The sequence below is a fragment of the Sphaeramia orbicularis genome, chromosome 20, assembly GCF_902148855.1.
Source record: "Sphaeramia orbicularis chromosome 20, fSphaOr1.1, whole genome shotgun sequence".
In the NCBI taxonomy this organism is placed as follows: domain Eukaryota; kingdom Metazoa; phylum Chordata; class Actinopteri; order Kurtiformes; family Apogonidae; genus Sphaeramia; species Sphaeramia orbicularis.
This window is the reverse complement of record NC_043976.1, coordinates 29,795,584-29,814,585: the sequence shown is the minus strand read 5'-3', so window position 1 is coordinate 29,814,585 and position 19,002 is coordinate 29,795,584. Positions and strand designations below refer to the sequence as shown.

At 34.5% G+C, this 19,002-nt stretch overlaps 1 protein-coding gene across 1 annotated transcript in view; it reads right to left on the bottom strand.

Annotated features, from left to right (window-relative positions):
• LOC115411554 (cadherin-12-like) overlaps positions 1-19,002 on the bottom strand; it is a 316,867-nt gene that overhangs the window by 267,664 nt on the left and 30,201 nt on the right. The window lies entirely within an intron of this gene.

Here is a 19,002-nt window from a genome sequence, read left to right as displayed (position 1 = left end):
AGGGGGGGTTGGGTTGGAGGAGGTGGGGGTGGGGGGGTGTCAGCCCGAGACAGAGACAGGTTAACATTCTGTGGTCCATCTTCACTCGCCTCCACTCTTCTGTTTTAACACTTTATTGGGCAAGTGACTATTTTTGGTAATTTCTGCACACATTACAAGATAGTGATGTCAACAATTACAGTGAGTCAACAATCTGAGGTCTAATGTGGTCTACAGGGTTTGTAAGGTCCACCTCTGCATGAACAGTGAGTGGACCTGCTTTGTTAGGTACCATGAAGTAATGGTACTAATGTAAGGAATGATGTTCTCACTCTTTTTCTGTCAGCCCCCCTTATGGCCCCTGTCAACCCCTACGACATTGTAGCAGTGGTGCAATTATTACTGTTATTGAAAGAAACATCAACATTGTAACAATACATTTTGGTTTTTCTTGAAGAATTTGTTGTGCAAATTAAAAATTATTTCGATTTTTGCTTGAAAAATGCAAATAAACTCAACAAGACTGCTCCCTTAGACAATATTTTTCCAAATAAAAACAGGAAATGCGCAATTATCTTACAACTATGACAATAAACTTACTTTTTTTTAGAACAACAAACACATTTTGGTAACAAAGATGAACATTTGAACAATATCAGTGGCTGCAATGAGCCTGTTTAACCCTTTCATGCATAGTGGTCACTCCAGTGGACAGCTATTCTACAGCTGTTCTCTTGTATATTCATGGATTTTGTTGTTCTTTTCGTTGTGTTTTTGTTTGTTTGTTTTTTACACATATCTTTATTAAAGTTTTAAGACACTACATATCTTTTCTGACATGAATTGGTAACATTATGTAGATCTCTCCTGAGGATAAACCCCCTGAATCATAAGCCCTCTCCATAGTTTTCATACAATTTATCAGTAAATACATGTTTCTGTGTGTCAAAAAATTTAACGTGTGGTGTCCAGCTGAGTGGACATTTTTGCAACTTCATGAAAAATAGGTTCATAAGATTTTTTTTTTTCTTTATTTTTTTAATGTATTTTTAAAATTTTTTAAAAATATTTAAATTTTTTTTATTTTTTTATTTTTGGGAAGAAAATTTTCAATCGCATTGTTTTTTTCACACCTAAAGAGGAATAAAAACGCTCAGGAAAAAAATTTGATTAAGGTTCTCTTAATTTGTGCATGAAAGGGTTAAATGCACAACTCTGAACATTAACCTTTTCATGCATAGAGGCCACCACAGTGGACAGCTATTGAAAGTTGTTCTCATATATATATATTGATAGATTTTGTTGTTTTAGTTCCATATCAGCTAGCACATTGGGCGCTCATGCATCATGCCATACACTGTAATTAATACCATTACTGTAACTGTGCTGTTCTAGAGAAACCTGATCTGCACTAACATGTTTGAGTGTAAAGCAATTACTTATTTATTTTTTTATTTTTTTTGTTGCATATTATCTCCATGAAGTGAGTAATGACTAGTATTAGAATGTTAAAATGTGACAAAACATCAGATTAGCAGCATTAAAAATGTTTTTATTTCATAGTTTTCACACAGTATATTAGTAAATACATGTTGATTTGCTTCAAAAAATCAAACGCGTGCTGAGTGGACATTTTTTGTAAAACAGTTTCTTAAAATATTTTTCAATCGCATCATTTTTTTTAATGCCTAAAGAGGAATAAAAACACCCAGAGAAGATTCTCATAACTCATACATGAAAGGCTTAAAGTACAAAAACAGAAACATGTCACATTTTTCTTTTCCAGTCCAGTCCTTGTCCATTCTCCAAACCTGAACTCTTTGTTTAGTCTAGTGACAGATCACCATGGCAGTAGATTGGTTTGTTGTACGTCCCTAAAATGAGTCCAGGGTGCTCCAATGCTAAACCATTAGTTCCACCTGCTCTACATGTTCTAATATGAAGAAAAAAAAAAACAAAAAAAACACCTAGGACTTATCCCATGCTGCCCCCCCCCCCCCCCCCCCCCCACACACACACACACACACACAGCAAGCTTTTGTGCCTGCCCTACAGTTTAAGTCTAAAATACATGTTCATGTGCCCTGACATGTTTTTTTTTTTTTTTTTGCTACTTACTAGTAAGGAACCAAATATGGTAACTTCATCGATATTGATTTTCTATATAATAAAAGATTTTGAAAAATTCCACATAAGTCATAAAGTGTCTTGTTCTGTCCTCTAATAACACACAAAGGCAGGGGTGTCAAACTCATTTTAGTTCTGGGGCCACATTCAGCTAAATTTGATCTGAAGTGGGCCGAACCAGTAAAATAATAAGATAATAATACAGGGTGACCCAAAAAAAACGGGAATTTTTGAAGTGCGTATTGGCAAACATGAGCAAGTGGCAGCACTGCGAGACAGTGACCTTGAGCAAGTAAACACACCCCCATTTTAGTAACCATGGATCAGTGGAACGGGCAACAGCGTGCGTTAGCCATAAAAGTGTTTTATAAAAACGGTGATAGTTTGACAGCTGCGCAGAGGGAGTTCCGACATTTTTACAACTTAGGACGTCATGGTGCTGTTCCATCAAAACACACTATAAAATGTTGGATTAATAACTTTGAAGAGACTGGATCTGCCCGAAAGAAGAAACCAACAGGACGACCAAGAAGTGCTCGTACTCCACAGAACATTGATGTTGTACCCGAGTCTGTCTTACGGAGCCCACGGCGTTGAAAAATTCCCGTTTTAATTTTTTAAAAATGAAAATTCCATCATTGTTTCTTAAATGGCATGTTTTAAGGTTTCAGTTACTATGAATAAAATATTTTTCTTCCATCACTCTTGGTTTTATTGGATTGTTAAAAAGTTCCTGTTTTTTTGTGTCACCCTGTCTATAAATAATGTCAACCCCAAAATTTTCTCTATGTTTTAGAGTGAAAAACGTAAAATTAAACAATAAAAAGGTTTACATCTACCAACTATCCTGTCAAACGATGTGAATAAAATGAACAAACTGAAAAAATAAGTGTCATTTTAGCAATATTCTGCCTCACTTTATCATTTCCACATGTTTATTATAACTTAAAGATCACAGTGGATCTACAGATACACAAAACATTTAATATCAAGCAGAATATTGTTACAATTTTACTTACTTCTCTTGAAATATTTCAGGCTGTTCATATTTGTTCAGGTTATTCACATTTTTTGTGAAATTATACTTTGTTTTAATGTAAATACATGGAAATATTTACATTTACTAAGACAGAAATTGGACGTTGTGAGTATTTATAGGTTCTTATGGTAGTATTTTACTGGTCTGACCCACTTTACGAGGGCTGTTCAATAAGTTCATGGCCTCACCCAGAAATACTGGTTGTTATAATACAGGATGTTACATTCTTTCGTGATGGGATAGTGATGCTTGAACATCGATGGACCAAGTGCATTGCTGTAAATGGAGATTATGTTGAAAAATAAAATATAAATTATCAGTCTGTGTTGTTCTGTTCTGGGTGAGGCCATGAACTTATTGGACAGCCCTCGTAGATCATATTGGTCTAAATGTGGAACCTGAACTAAAATGATTAACATTTTCAGTGTAATTTTTGCATTTCACAACTTCATCCCAAGGGCCGAACTGGATCCTTTGGCGGGCCGGATTTGGCCCCCGGGCCACATGTTTGACACCTGTGCACTAAGGTTAACATTTTGAATTTCAGTGCCCTATAAAGGGTTAACCTTGCCTTTCATGTGTCCTTCCTGTTCTATACGTTGTGAATTTTCTGCTCAGCTCACCGCAAAATAGAACGCGGAACAGGAAAGACGAAAACAAATATGTTTGTTCTTTTTTTCTTTATGGTTGTTTTGGGTTATTAGGCACATGAAGTCGCATTAAGCCCGACCTCATTATCAGGCGAAGACAACTCAAAAGGCATTAGGGCCGGAATGCGCTGATGTATAGCTGAGATCATCACATTGGTTATGCTAATGGGTGTCTGTTTTTCCATGTGTTTATGTGCGAGCCTAATGGTGGGTTCATCACACTGTGCATCTGGTAAATATGTGTGCATGTCTATACGTTTACAGACGGCTACCGGGGTTAGAACCATGCTGATCGTATGCACTCGCTTTCTCAGTTGTGGTAATTATTACTGGTGTGTTTTTCTAACTAGAGCTTCACAGTCAGGCCAAAACATGATGATATGACGATCATATTTGAAGGTAGAATCTTAATTCCGTCACTTTTTATGAAATGTAGACAAGCTGCCACCAAACGATACCTGATTTCTGGAAATTTTGGTTATTTTTGATGGCAACATCAGTACAAAAACATGAATTAGTATTTTTCTGTCAATACAGTACTGAGCAAAAGTCTCACGCCACCTTTCGCTTTGTTGTTTTTGTATGAAATAAGCTTCAAGGTTCAAGAAATTCTATTATTATGCACACATAATGACATTTTGCTATCAGGTAGTTCTCAGCTAGTTAAAAAAAAAACAAAAAAAAAACCTCAAGAACATGTACATCAATATAGAAACACTAAGAAATATTAAGACTATGTACATTATATATAGAAATTAAAATGTAAAAACAGTGCAGTTAGGATACAGTTTTTTAAATGAGTGTATATGTTTCTCATTCTTTTCTTCAGATTTAACGAGAAAATACAGGAAATCTGTGTACAGCCTTAAAAGACACCCAAAAAACTGAACTAATTGGGTTGTAAAGGTTAAAGGTGCTAGTTATTTTGACCTCTGACCCCATGACAAGAGGCAGCACAAATAAGTTGAAACAATCCGACATGTGTTGAATGAAACCTGGAATAAAATATCACAAAATTAACGCAATGAATCTGATATTGACTGAATAAAAGGGTTAAAGAGATGGTAAGTGCAAACAGAGGTCACACTAAATTCGACCTCTTTGATTTATAGATTTTTTTTTTTCCAAGGTCAAGTTTATTTATATAGCATATTTAAAACAACCCAAAGTGGACAAAAGTGCTGTGCAAATCTGCAGATTTAACAAGAAAATACAGGAAATCTGTGTACAGCCTTAAAAGACACCCAAAAAACTGAACTAATTGGGTTGTAAAGGTTAAAGGCATGAGTTATTTTGACCTCTGACCCCATGAGAAGAGGCAACACAAATAAGTAGAAACTTATTTCAACACATGTTTCATTCAACACATGTTGAATGAAACATGTGTTGAATGAAACCTGGAATAAAATATCGCAAAATTAGCGCAATGAATCTGATATTGACTGAACAAAAGGGTTAAAGAGATGGTATAGTGCAAACAGAGGTCACACGAAATTCGACCTCTTTGATTTATCGATTTTTTATTTATTTATTTATTTATTTGTTTGTTTATTTATTTATTTATTTTTTATCCAAGGTCAAGTTTATTTATATAGCATATTTAAAACAACCCAAAGTGGACAAAAGTGCTGTGCAAATCTGCAGATTTAACAAGAAAATCCAGGAAATCTGTGCACAGCCTTAAAAGACACCCAAAAAGCGGAACTAATTGGTTTGTAAAGGTTAAAGGCGTTAGTTATTTTGACCTCTGACCCCATGACAAGAGGCAGCATAAATAAGTAGAAACAATCCAACATGTGTTGAATGAAACCTGGAATAAAATATCGCAAAATTAACGCAATGAATCTGATATTGACTGAATAAAAGGGTTAAAGAGAAGGTAAGTACAAACAGAGGTCACACGAAATTCAATCTCTTTGATTTATAGATTTTTTTTTTTTTAATTCAAGGTCAAGTTGATTTATATAGCATATTTAAAACAACCCAAAGTGGACAAAAGTGCTGTGCAAATCTGCAGATTCAAATGCGAGATATAATAAAACTAGTAAAATAAGAATAAATACAAGATATCTAAAACTGATTAAAAAATAAAAAATGGATACACAGTGATAGGATAAATGGCATCTATACATCTAGATCAGGGGTGTCAAACTCGTTTTAGTTCAGGGATTACATACAGACCAATGTGATCTAAAGTAAAATAATAACATAAAAACCTTTAGATAATAACTTCAAATTTTCTTCTGGGTTTAATGTGAAAAAAAAAAGACATTATACTAATACATATTTTTTTCTCTTTGTTTTAGTGCAAAAAACATAACATTAAAATATGAAAATATTTACATTGACAAACCATCCTTTAACAGTCAGTGGTGTCAAACTTGTTTTAGTTCAGGGATTACATACAGACCAATGTGATCTAAAGTAAAATAATAACATAAAAACCTTTAGATAATAACTTCAAATTTTCTTCTGGGTTTAATGTGAAAAAAAATGACATTATACAAATACATATTTTTTTCTCTTTGTTTTAGTGCAAAAAAACATAACATTAAAATATGAAAATATTTACATTGACAAACCATCCTTTAACAATAAAATGTCATTAACCTGACTGACCTAAAATATCAAAAAAAAATTAAGTGCAATTTTAACAATATTTTTCCTGTTACTGAATGTTTGGTGTCATATACGTATAAATGATAAGTTGAGGCATAATATTGTTAAAATTGCACTTATTTTTCTTCAGAAACTTCTTTTTTTTCAGGTTATTCGCATCTTTTTTGTTTGGATAGTTTATTAATGTAAATATTTTTATTAATATTTTATTACGACAGATCACAAGTGTCAAACATATGGCTCGCGGGCCAAAACCGGCCTGCCCAAGGGTCCAATCTGGCCCGCAGTATGAATTTGCAAAGCGTAAAAACTACACTAGAGGTATTAACAGTCAGTGGTGTCAAACTTGTTTTAGTTCAGGGATTACAGAAATGTCTTTTTTTTCAGGTTATTCACATAATTTTTGTTTGGATAATTTATTAATGTAAATATTTTTATTAATATTTTATTTGTAGGCTATTATGATTTGAGATCAAATTGGGCTGAATGTGGCCCCCGAACCAAAATGAGTTTGACACCCCTGCGATAGATAGATAGATAGATAGATAGATAGATAGATAGATCGATAGATAGATAGATAGATAGATAGATAGATAGATAGATAGATAGATAGATAGATAGATAGATAGATAGATAGATAGATAGATAGATAGATAGATAGATAGATATCTTTAATTTCTTGTTCATTTTAATACCAGGTACAACTAAAGGTACATTTGTTTGGACAAATATAATGATAACAACAAAACTAGCTCATAGTAGTTTAATTTCAGAGCTGATATCTATCCATTTTCCATATTTTCTTGATAATAACCAAAATCACTTCAGTTCTTACATCAATATCTATGGCATTGTACTGACAAAAACAGTGCTTTCCCAATACAGAGTGATAAATGCATATGTGTGGTCATTAGAACTAAACTAAACCAAATAACTTCATATTGTCCTACACTTCTGCCCAGTTCTGTGAATCTGTGACAACTGCACTGTTTCCATTTATTAACTGTACCGTTGCAGCCAGGGCTTTAACATAACTCCAAACCCTCTGTGTAAATTAGACTCAAGCTGCTGTTGAAACTCCGAACACACAGCTGATGAACTTCGGGCAATTTTTCACAGTTTTTTCAGCAAAACTCTAAACTCAACTCTGCAAACTGTGGACTTCATCAGTACATTTTAACACAGACAGACCCCAATTACTATTATAAATACACTCATTATCGTAGCCACCTGTGCTAGTGACGTTAATGCTACCAACCCATAGGTTAAAACTAACATTTACATGCAAAACCGTCTGCAAAATACTCTAATTACACTGATAAATAGGCTTTTTAAAATGAATATCGGCTGAGTGGAAAAGTTTTTATTTTTACCTGTCCAATCCCTCTTAAAAAATCCGATCATACGCCAAATTAAATTTGTTCATGATCTTTTGAGCTTGTGCAGGACATGTATTTATACCAAACTGTTTTGACATATGGTGTGTGGTTTCCTTTCATTAAACCAAACACACTGTGAAGACTGTGTGTTGATAAAAAGAGAAAGGCAGTTTAATTTTTTGTCGAGAACAAATTGACACTGTTGACTTAAGTTGATTATGAAAACCTCCAGTGTGGAGACGACTGTATTTGATTGGATTTTTTGAAAATGAATGAAAACACTTAATATTAAAAACATAATGAACTGCGGCTCCAAAAGACCACATACACAGCTGTAAATGTTGTGTACTGTTACACACAAAGAAAAGCAGGTTCATTTTTTTGGACAGCTGAGACTGACTTTGCTGACTTGAGTTAATTATGAAAACCTCCTGTTGTTTTGGAGATCTTTATTTTATTTATTTCATACTGAAGAGAGGGGAAAAAAAGGTGAATTTCTTTAATTTCTTTGACAGTTTGCAGCAATGAATGCCTTAATTGTCAGCGTAAAAACATGTCCAATTAGCCATTCTGCTGATTTTTGTTTAAGTTTTTGAAAATAAATGAAAATACTTTAATGGACCAAAATTCCAAAACCAAATACCAACCATGAATTTTTAAAACAATTTCACCCATAATAATTATATAGTTGTAGAAAAGTCACTTAAATTACAAACTTTACTGATTATGTTATTTCCCTACATTGTCACATATCAGTCACATAGATTTTCTTCATAATGTGCAGGACTTAAATGCAGTGACATGATAATGTATTTTTTTTCTCAGCATACTCTGAAATACAATGAAATTCACATTTTCAGCATTAGTGTGTTATTGGGGGACACAAGACTTTTGCGAAATTTTTGAAATTTATTATTGTCATGTAGAAAATCAAGGAGAATGAAGTTACCATATTTGGTTCCTTGCCTATATGTGGCAAAAAACAAACAAACAAACAAACAAAAACCTAGTAGTATATATAAAAAATGTGCTAAGTCAAATGATACAAATTTTTAATCAGCTTAGTCACTGGGTTGCTGTGGATTAATTTCAGTTAATCACAATTACATATCATTCATTTGTATATTAATCACGTTTCATTTTGCATGAGCAAACAGACTCAAGAAAGAAGAGAATGTATATGCACTTAACGTGTTTATTAAACACCTTCAACAGTTTCAACAAAACAACATGAAACAACTGTTCCATCTTGGTTTTTTTTTGTCCTCATATTTCCATCCAGAGGGCCCACGTACTGTTTAGTGTCTTCCATCTTTATGGGTTGGTTCTGCTGCCTGTCACTACCAGATCTACTGTCCATTTGTTCATGCGAAATGCTAACTCTTGGACAAACTGACCTAAATGCATTGGCAGAGACATTCAGAGTCATTCTGCACTGCAGATGGGTTAACTGCGTTACAATTTTTAATCAGATTGATCATGATGATGGATTAATCTGTGTTAATGCGTTAATTTTGACAGCCCTAAAAAAATACAAGAAAAACACATGTACTGTGAAAAAAACATGTATTTTAGAAGATCAGAACAACATTAGAGCTGATCCAGACACCTGTCCACATACACATTATCCCTTTGAACATCATTACTTACATTAGTACAGTGTTTTTCAACCTTGGGGTCGGGACCCCATGTAGGGTCGCCTGGAATTCAAATGGGGTCGCCTGAAATTTCTAGTAATTGATGATAATTATGAAAAAAACAGACTGATAAAAAATATATGTTGATTTGAGAGAGATGATCACAATTCATAAAAGACATGACAAACTGAAGCTGAAACTGAAGCACTGTGGTTCTGTTTATCTGTCAAATGTTCATTGTGGTCGGTTTCAGATGCTGCAGCTCTTTCATAATTCATAGTTTGAGTTCTTGTTTGTTCAGTATTAATTGTCAGCCTTGTAAATCCAAGCTGAACTGACTGTACATATCCTGACCAAGGAAAATCAAATTCTCACTTTGTGCAGTAATCTACACCTGGCTTTTCTGCCTCCGTCCATAATAATATACGTTATATAGACTAAATGTTGTCTAAAATCAAAATGTATTTGCAATATAGTATAGCAAACTATTACATGATCAAAAACAAATTAATTTTAGCAACAAAAAAAAAAGTCTCAGTTTTGATTGTCTGGTTTCACCAGAAATTTGTGATGTTAAAATGGGGTCATGGGCCAAAATTGGTACCATTACTTCATGGTACCTAACAAAGCAGGTACTGTTCATGCAGACCTGGACCTTACAGACCCTGTAGACCACATTCGCCTGAGATTGTTGCCTCTGCCCACACTGTAACTGTTGCTGTCACTGTCTTGTAATGTGTGCAGAAATTACCACAAATAGTCACTTGCCCGATAAAGGGTTAATGGTATTGTGTGTATTTATACTGAGACCATGGACGATGGTGGTGCAGTAATCCCCACTAGTTTATTTGTTCTTATTTGGAGCCCTCTGCTGATGTACTGTGTTAGATTCTATACTCAACTGTCATCAACAAATGCACTAAATGACTGATTATCTTTGTTACAACAGTGTTTCAGCTCAAACTTATAGAACACTAAACCTGCAGTGGCACTAGATTGTCACCAAACACCCTAACAAGAGCCTTCTGTTGTATTTTCCTTTAATTTGTCACTCGGCTCGGTGTCACTTTCTGAATTAATGCAATATAATCCTGCCAGACAAAGCAGCAAATCTATCAGCGTGAACTGATTGTTAATGTAAGAAGGCTGACAAACAAGTCGGTAAACATTTCCTCATTGCTTCTCATTGACCTGGTGTTATATACTTGGCGCTCCAATCACATTATCTCAACCTAATGGGCCATTATGCACATTGCACACGCTGGAAATTTAGTGTAATAATTATCTAATTAATTAATGGGGATCAAAAGAATGCAAGCAGAAGAGAATGTGTTGGGGATTTTCGCCGTAGGCAGCCCTCGGTGACCACAGTATGCTGTAAAGATGATACGCCTCAGTGAATTTCATCCTCCTCATCCTCTTAAGCACTCGCCTCTGCAAGCTGTTGAAGTTTTAACCTTAACCAAGGATACTTTTATGAACATGACTGTTATTAGTATTGACAGTATTAGTGATATCACCTCAGAAATAACAGCTTGATCCTACTCTTTGGTTATTATCCACCAGGCTTCTTTATATTATTCTACAAATATATGATCTATATAAAGTTTGTCTTTGTAAGATTTACTTGTCCTTACATGAACTCTGTGTCATTTTGAAAAGTGAACCCTCACTTACTGATCTGTGTTTTTGATTGAAATCTTTATTTCAAACATGTAGACAGTGAAATCAAAACAAAAATCAACCAACAAAATATCACTACTGGTACATAAAAGGTTGATAAGTAAACAAAATAATAATAATAATAATAATAATAATAATAATAATAATAATAATAATAATAATAATAATAATAATAATAAATGAAATTAAATTATATATGGTCGAAAAGGAATAGGAAGACATAAAAAAACTCATATACTCCTGCCCCCAATCTCTATTTTGTATGATCTCTAATCGCAAATATTATTTTATATCAATATCACTACAATAATAATAATAAAAAAATAAAAAAATAAATTAAAAAAAAAAAAATAATAATAACAATAATATCACACATCCTTTTTGTTTGTTCTATGCATGTGTGAGAATACTACTTCCTGTCCCTTGGATTAAAGACAATGCATATAAATGTGTTGCCTTAGGTACTGTATGTGTGTTGTAGTTATGAATTTATTTTTTAAATTTACATACATATGTGTTTTTAATCAATTGTTTTTTGCCAGCCGTTAGCTAAGTGTATTCTAAGCTAGCACCGTATGATGCCATTCAGCCTTGCAGCAATAGAATAGAATAGAATAGAATAGAATAGAATAGAATAGAATAGAATAGAATAAGCTTTATTGTCATTACACCAGTTGTACAATAAAATTTCAGGTGGTCTCTCCCAGTGAACGTACATTTACATCTAAATAACACAATATGATCCAGACATGTATTAGAAAAGCATAAGATATAAAGAAGTGTGCAGTCAAAATACGTGCAAATTAGAGATACACTGTATGAAAGTGTAGAATTTATGAATATATAAGTAGTAGTAGATAAGCGTACTGTTTATCATATATCATATTGTTTCTCTCTGACAATTTTGCACATTAACCCTGTAAAGCCTGAACCATTAAATCATTGACAGAAAATTCCAGTTCTTTGAAACTGGAGCCTTTATTGGTCCTTCTGAACAACCCCCCAATTTTTTTTTTTCCCAAGTATCAATTTCCATGTATGAGTTTCCATTTTGTATCATGTTCGATACATCAGGTCTCAATGCTCCAATGTTATTATTTTTGAACAAACATAAACACAATATAACACAAACATATTTAACAAACTGGTACCTTTTCAAATTTGTCAAAGTTCTGCCTCCTTCCTCATTAATGACAATCTTGTAGTGTCACTGGAAAGGCCTCTGGTGAATGAATTCCTCCCCTCTGGTGGATTATCTGTGTATTGCATGTATCTAATTGTATACATCGGGTTTTTCAAGACAAAAAATATTACACTGATCATGTAGAAGGCTTCAAAACTCATGTATCAAATATGATACGTTTGGCGTTAGAGGGTTATTATGTCACCTATCTCAGGCACTTTTGCACATGCTGTTTGCCATTTACCTCTGACAGTTTGCACAATTACCAGATGTTGCACATTTATGTAAATATATATTTTTCTCTTAATAATAGTAGTTTATATTTTTATGCTCTTTTTCTCTTGCATGCCATTTTTAAAATGTCATTTTGTTTTGGTTGTGTAACTCCTAGTTAGATTATTCTATTCCAATGGTTTTTATATTTATACTTATCTTAAATCCTTGTGGCATTCAGTGCAGTGTAGGTAAAGTAACACTTTCATTACCATTGCCAATTTGCCAAGATCTTGGTAGCCAAAGGTTGAGGTCCCTGTGACCCCCAAAACACGAGGAACCTCCGTGAACAGACTTTTTTGTCATTGTTGTTTATTATACTCATATGGTTTATAACAGGGGTGTCAAACTCATTTTAGTTCAGGGGCCACATTCAGCCCGATATGATCTCACGTGGGCCAGACCAGTAAAATAATACCAGTGAAAAAAGTTAAATTAAATTCTGATAATGTTGACATCTACAAAAATCTGAATAACAACAACTGGAAACGTCTTTAGAAAAACAATTATAATTTTAACAATATTATGCCTCAGATTATCAGTTTATCATTTACACACGTGCGTTACAACTTACATTACAATTACAAATGCACGGAACTTTTAATAACAGGCAGAATATCGGTAAAATTGCATTTACTTATCTTAAGACATTTCAGGTTTTTTAAATTTTTTGTACAATAAGTTTTTTAATCTACACCTTTTCATGTAATTTTAGTTTTTTACACTAAAACAAAGATAAAATTTGCTGTTTTCATTATTTATCGATTTAATATGATTGTATTTTACTGGTCTGACCCACTTGAGATCTGATTGGTCTGTATGTGGAATCTGAATTAAAATTATTTTGACATCCTCGATTGTTAATATCTTCAGTGTAATTTTTGTATTTCATAAATCCATCCTACGGGCCAGATTGGATCCTTTGGCGGCCCAGGTTTGGCCCCCGGGCCGCATGTTTGACACCTGTGGTTTATAACTTTAACCCTTTCATGCACGATTTATGAGAACCTTAATCAAGATTTTTTTTCCTGACTGTTTTTATTCCTCTTTAGGCATGAAAAAAAAAAAAAAAAAAACAGAAATCAATGCAATTTAATTTTTTTCATCAACCTATTTTTCATGGAGTTACAAAAATGTCCACTCAGCTGGACACCATGTGTTAAATTTAAAAGGCAAAGAAACATGCATTTACTGATATACTGTGTGAAAACTATTAAATAAAAACATTTCAGTGCTGCTAATTTGATGTTTTCTCACATTTGATCATACTCTAATACTAGTTATTACTTACTTTATTGAAATAATATGCAAAAAAACAAAACATTTTTGTTTAAAAATGAAATAAATAAATAAATTCCTGTTAATTGCACTCTAATAACAATTTGCTTTTTTTTTTTTTTTTGCACTCAAACATGTTACTGCCGATCAGGATTATCTAGAACAGTCAAGTTATAGTAATGGTATGAATGTCAGTGTATGGGATGATGCATAAGTTTCCACTGTGTTGCCTGATATGGAACTAAAACAACAAAACCCATGAATACACAACAATTGGAGAATAACTGTCCACTGGAGTGACCACTGTGCATGAAAGGGTTAATATAGTGAACTAGTCTGAATCATGTTTTTCTTGAGTTCATATAGATGTAAAAAGTTAAAAAAAAATTAAATGTAACTTTCGTCTTTATCTTCATTGTTGTAATTTCTTTTGCATTCCTTGTTTTCATATTCTTCTTTGTTTTCGTCTTTGTGTTCACTGTCGTCATCTTTTTCTTATTTGGCATGCGTTTCTTTCTGTTCCTTCTTCCTCCTCCTCATTGTTGACAGTAAATATTGTTTATACATATTTTGCTACATCTATAAGTCTGATGTCTCGTTCTAAAAGAAGTAAACAACAACTCTCTAACCTTGTCTGTATTTATTGTTCGGTAACTTTCCTCGCTTCGACTTTCCCGTCTCCCAGCACACACCGAGGTCCACAGGTCTTCTTTTTCTGTCTTCTGTTTCTTTTCTTTCTGCCTGTCAACTTCCATCTCCAGTCACAGATAATCTAATGGACCTTTAACGGAGCCTCACTATTAAAATGGAGCGGTCTGACCTCAAAGGCATTCAGAAAGCTTCTTAAGCACTAGTGTTTTTCAGCACTTAATTAAAGTGACACAGCCAGTGTTCTCAGAGCATTTAATCAAAGCATTCTTAAAGGTATGACATTCTCTTTATTTCCCTGAAGTGGACCACTCCGCGGTCCACATTGCAGTTCTAGCGCTCGATTGATTGCGCAATGTTCACTTCATGTTTTTAAAGGCAGCTGCCGTATCATCTCCCACGTTCATTAATACCTGAGTGGCTTGAATTAGAATTGCTCTGCTCCTGCTTGTGTGTGTGTAGTGACTCACTCAGTAGTTAGATAACGGAGTTCCCAAGAACAGCCGGACGTCAAACTTCTTCCAAAGCTTTACTTGAAGCGGGGTACACACGGGCTATTTTTGTCCCTATTTTCCCCCTTCCAGACCAAGGACAGCTAACGCCAGATTATTTTATGTCTTATAAGATTATCCTGTGGTCTGAGGTGTGTTAAGAGGGAATTTGTCCCAAGAATCGGCTCCGAAACAGGTCAGGGCCGACAATCGCAAATTTCAACTTGTTCAATATTTACGAACAAAAATCTTCATGTGTGTGGAAAGCCGACGACTCCCAAATCATGACTCTGTGAATTGTGACATGGAACAGAGTGGAGCCAATCAAGAAGCGAACTGACTGAGGAACAAGGCAGTAGGCGTAAATAAAAACAAGCACGGCCGACCTGAAACAAAGTTCGTTGGATCTTAAAAATGGAGGACCAGCTCGTGGAGTTGTGGGAAGCCCGAGAATGTCTATTCGAAGTCTCCGCCAAGTCGCACCACAACCGAAATGACACGTTGTTTGTTGTGTTTTCCGGTTGTTGCTATGTTTCTTCTTCGTTTTTGTTAGATCTCGTTTGATCACGTGAGATTTCTGGCTCGAAGGACTAGATTCTAGATTGGTGCTGAAACAGAATCATTATGTGTGTGGTGTGCTGTGTTGACATTATCAGAGTACAACACACACAGTACAGTCAAAATTGTTCAATAACTGATTTTTTCATCTTCATGTGTGGGGTCTGTAACAGATAATAAATCTCTTCAGATTTTGAAAATCCTTATGTGTGTACGCTGCTTAACACTCACTGTAAAACTGCAAAACATACATACTGAATATGTCTCTGTTATGTTTGTTGCCTTAGTACAGTCTTTCTCAAATGGGGGTATGTGCACCCCCAGGGGTACTTAGAAGAAGCTGAGGGGGTACTTGAAAATAAGACATCATGTACTGAATACAAAATAAATAATGAGAAGTAATGCTGAAGTATGAAACACAATAAATATATTCATGTAATAGTTTTATTGTCGATAATCTTGTTTAAGCTTTGGTAACATTTAAAGAACATTTCTATTTTAGATTATTCACAATGAGTTTGAGTAATTAAGTCATTATTTTTTTGTTGATGAAAGGTTCATTTATTCATTAATGACTGATTAAGGAACATTTCTGGCACTTTACAGTTTATATTTTGCACAAAATTGACTTATAAAGATATGTTATTTTTAATATATTAAAGTTAAATATGTTTATTTACAAAGGTTTAAAAACATAAACAGACACCTTTTGGCACAGAAACAAATTTTGCCAAATTTTTTTCCAATGAAAAATGCTGAAGCGAGAGTTGGGGTTATTGAATTTAAGTATTTTTACTTTGAATATGAATGTAAAAAAACAAAAAACAAAAAACAAAAAAGAAAATAAACAGACTAAACATTTAAACATAAAACATAAAATACATATTCGAAACGGAGTGAGAAGAAGTATAACTTATAAACTCAGACCCCTTCTCCTTAAATAATTAATAACATTAATAAGCTTCCTTGTTTAAAAAAAAAAAACTCCACTGGAAAACATTTGAGAATCACTGCCTTAGTACATTTACATGGCATTATACTTGTATTCATTTAACATGAATAGAAACGAAATTGCGAGCTTGAGGCTAACTTGAATGGGAAATTCCATAGACATGCTAATGATTAGCATTTACAGACTAACTTCAGATTTACAACGTCCCTTGATCCAACAACAAAGGTTTACACCAGAGGTATTTTTAGGATTCATTCCTACAACAACTGAACATAAAAATACTCACAGGCAAACGATTTCCTGGCTATACAAACAGAGTGAGAAAAAGGTGTCTTTAGTTCCTTCTTAGGTCTGAACTGACTACAGGAACACCGAAAGTACAAAATATTAGTTACTGCAACTTATTCGGACCCCTAGAGGGCCCACCATGCTTGAAATTAACAACAGAACATCCCAAGAATAAAATGGCAGCTGGAACTCCGGGACGCCAAAACCAACCATCACCCAGTTTATAATGTTTTGGAAAATTAATTAGCATTGCTTATTGATTATATATTTGAGGATGCCGAAGCTTACCCGGTCCCATCGGGGCCCATCAGCATTCGTAATCAAGCATCACAGTTCAGCATTATTAGCCTCAAGCAGCGGCGGCATAATCAGTCAGTCAGGTAATATTAAAAGGTGGGCTCTTTCAGGCTCTCAAGTGACATAACCGCCTTAATCAGACAGTTATCACACAAGAGGCCAGAGGGAGAGAGAATAATGAGAAAGCAATATCCTAGATTAAGAATTAGTCTTTTCTATAATGGCTCTGTCTCTCTCGGTCAATAGTGCATAATGATATAGCATACGAAATTGGGGTAAGGAAGATTTGAGGATGGTGCACCGGGGTGTCGTGACTCGCGCTGATGGGAACAAAATGAGACTTCTTTGTATCATCAACAAAGTCGGAGGAAACGTGTTAATGCTTCGCCTGCTCGAAACACTCCTCTGACTGTGCAAGCGCTTCCCCAGTTTTAGAAGTATTTGCCAAATAGCTATGGGTGTGTATTTGTGTGTGTTTGCTGCATTGTTAAGTTCGAGGAAATCACGTCTGACACGTCTGACAATAGAAACACTTAACTGTACTTAACAATGAAAAAATATCTGTGCTGAATTCGAGATAGCGGAATATTCCCTTTATATAGAAACACAAGCTGGCTCCTACCGAAACTGCAGGAGTTTTAGAAAAAGGATTTATTCTGCATTTCAGATGGTCTGTACGGCAACAATACTGGCCCTAAAAGTCCCACAGGGAGGAAGTTTCCACCTCCCTCTCTGTTTCCATTTGTGCTTTATTCTTCACGAGCTGTATTGAAATATTGAATAGATGCCGTCTAATGCTGACAATGTCTATAAAAGGCTTATGAATAACTTCACATACTGTTTTTTTTTTCCCCCTCCATTTATTTTTTTATATAATCCCCCCCCCCCCCCCTCCCATTTCTACATTATTCAGCTTCAGTTAGCTTCAAGTAAACTTTGAAAAGCTTTTGCAATGTATTAAACTAGAGCAGGTTAATGTGGAATCATTAGGGAAGCTTCCTCGAGGTTGTTTTTCTGTGGTTTTTGAGCTAAACCGAAGTTATAAAAGTATTCTAGGGTTGGGCTGTAGGGTGTAAACTGACGAAATGTAGACAAAATCTTCTCCGTGTTTCCAGTATATGCATCTTTGACCTCGTTTGCCTTATTTGCATCTCATGTCGATAATGAATTTTTAATATTGATAATGTTTACAGTCTGGGAAATTAATCACATTTGGATCAATGCGTCGGAGCTACGCTGGACTGAAGTGTTCCTAAAATGCTCCAACAAGCACGACGCTGATGTTTTGATGCATTTTTTAATCAGCAGAAATTAGCGCTGTGAATTATGGAAACATAAATCAAGTATTGGTGACGTGTTAGTTTTGTGGAATAAATAAAATGTGTGTGGAAAGATATGCAAAAGTGTGGAAAATGGCTGATGTTGTGACGAGCACCTACTGTCAAAACATCCCTTATATAAAGAAACGGTGCCTATGCTTCTCAATTTTTTTTATTTTTTTATTTTTTACGAGCCCGGCATCAGTTGATGATTTCCCCCGAGCAAATGTTAATTATGTAATCTGTGCTCATGCAAAGATAAGGGCTCATCTATGTGCTTCCTGAATGATTTGCATGTCCTACTTATTTGTCATTTTACCCTCTTTTACACAGATTTCATGCATGATTTGTAGATCTCGAGCAATGCCATGTTGCTGTCATGCTATCAGTTGCATTACAGTGTGAAAAACTAATCACTTCCACAAACCTCTGCCGGGTGTTTTAATTGTATTTCTTGGAGGTGAAGGCTCTGGGTTTTGCAGAAGCGAAGCAAAAGGAGAAAATCATTACTGTGAATTCATAACAACTTTTCGAAGTCATCAGAGTTGATTGGAGATAATATCAGCACTGCTGAAGCTGCGGTGCTTGATAGGTTTTCAGTG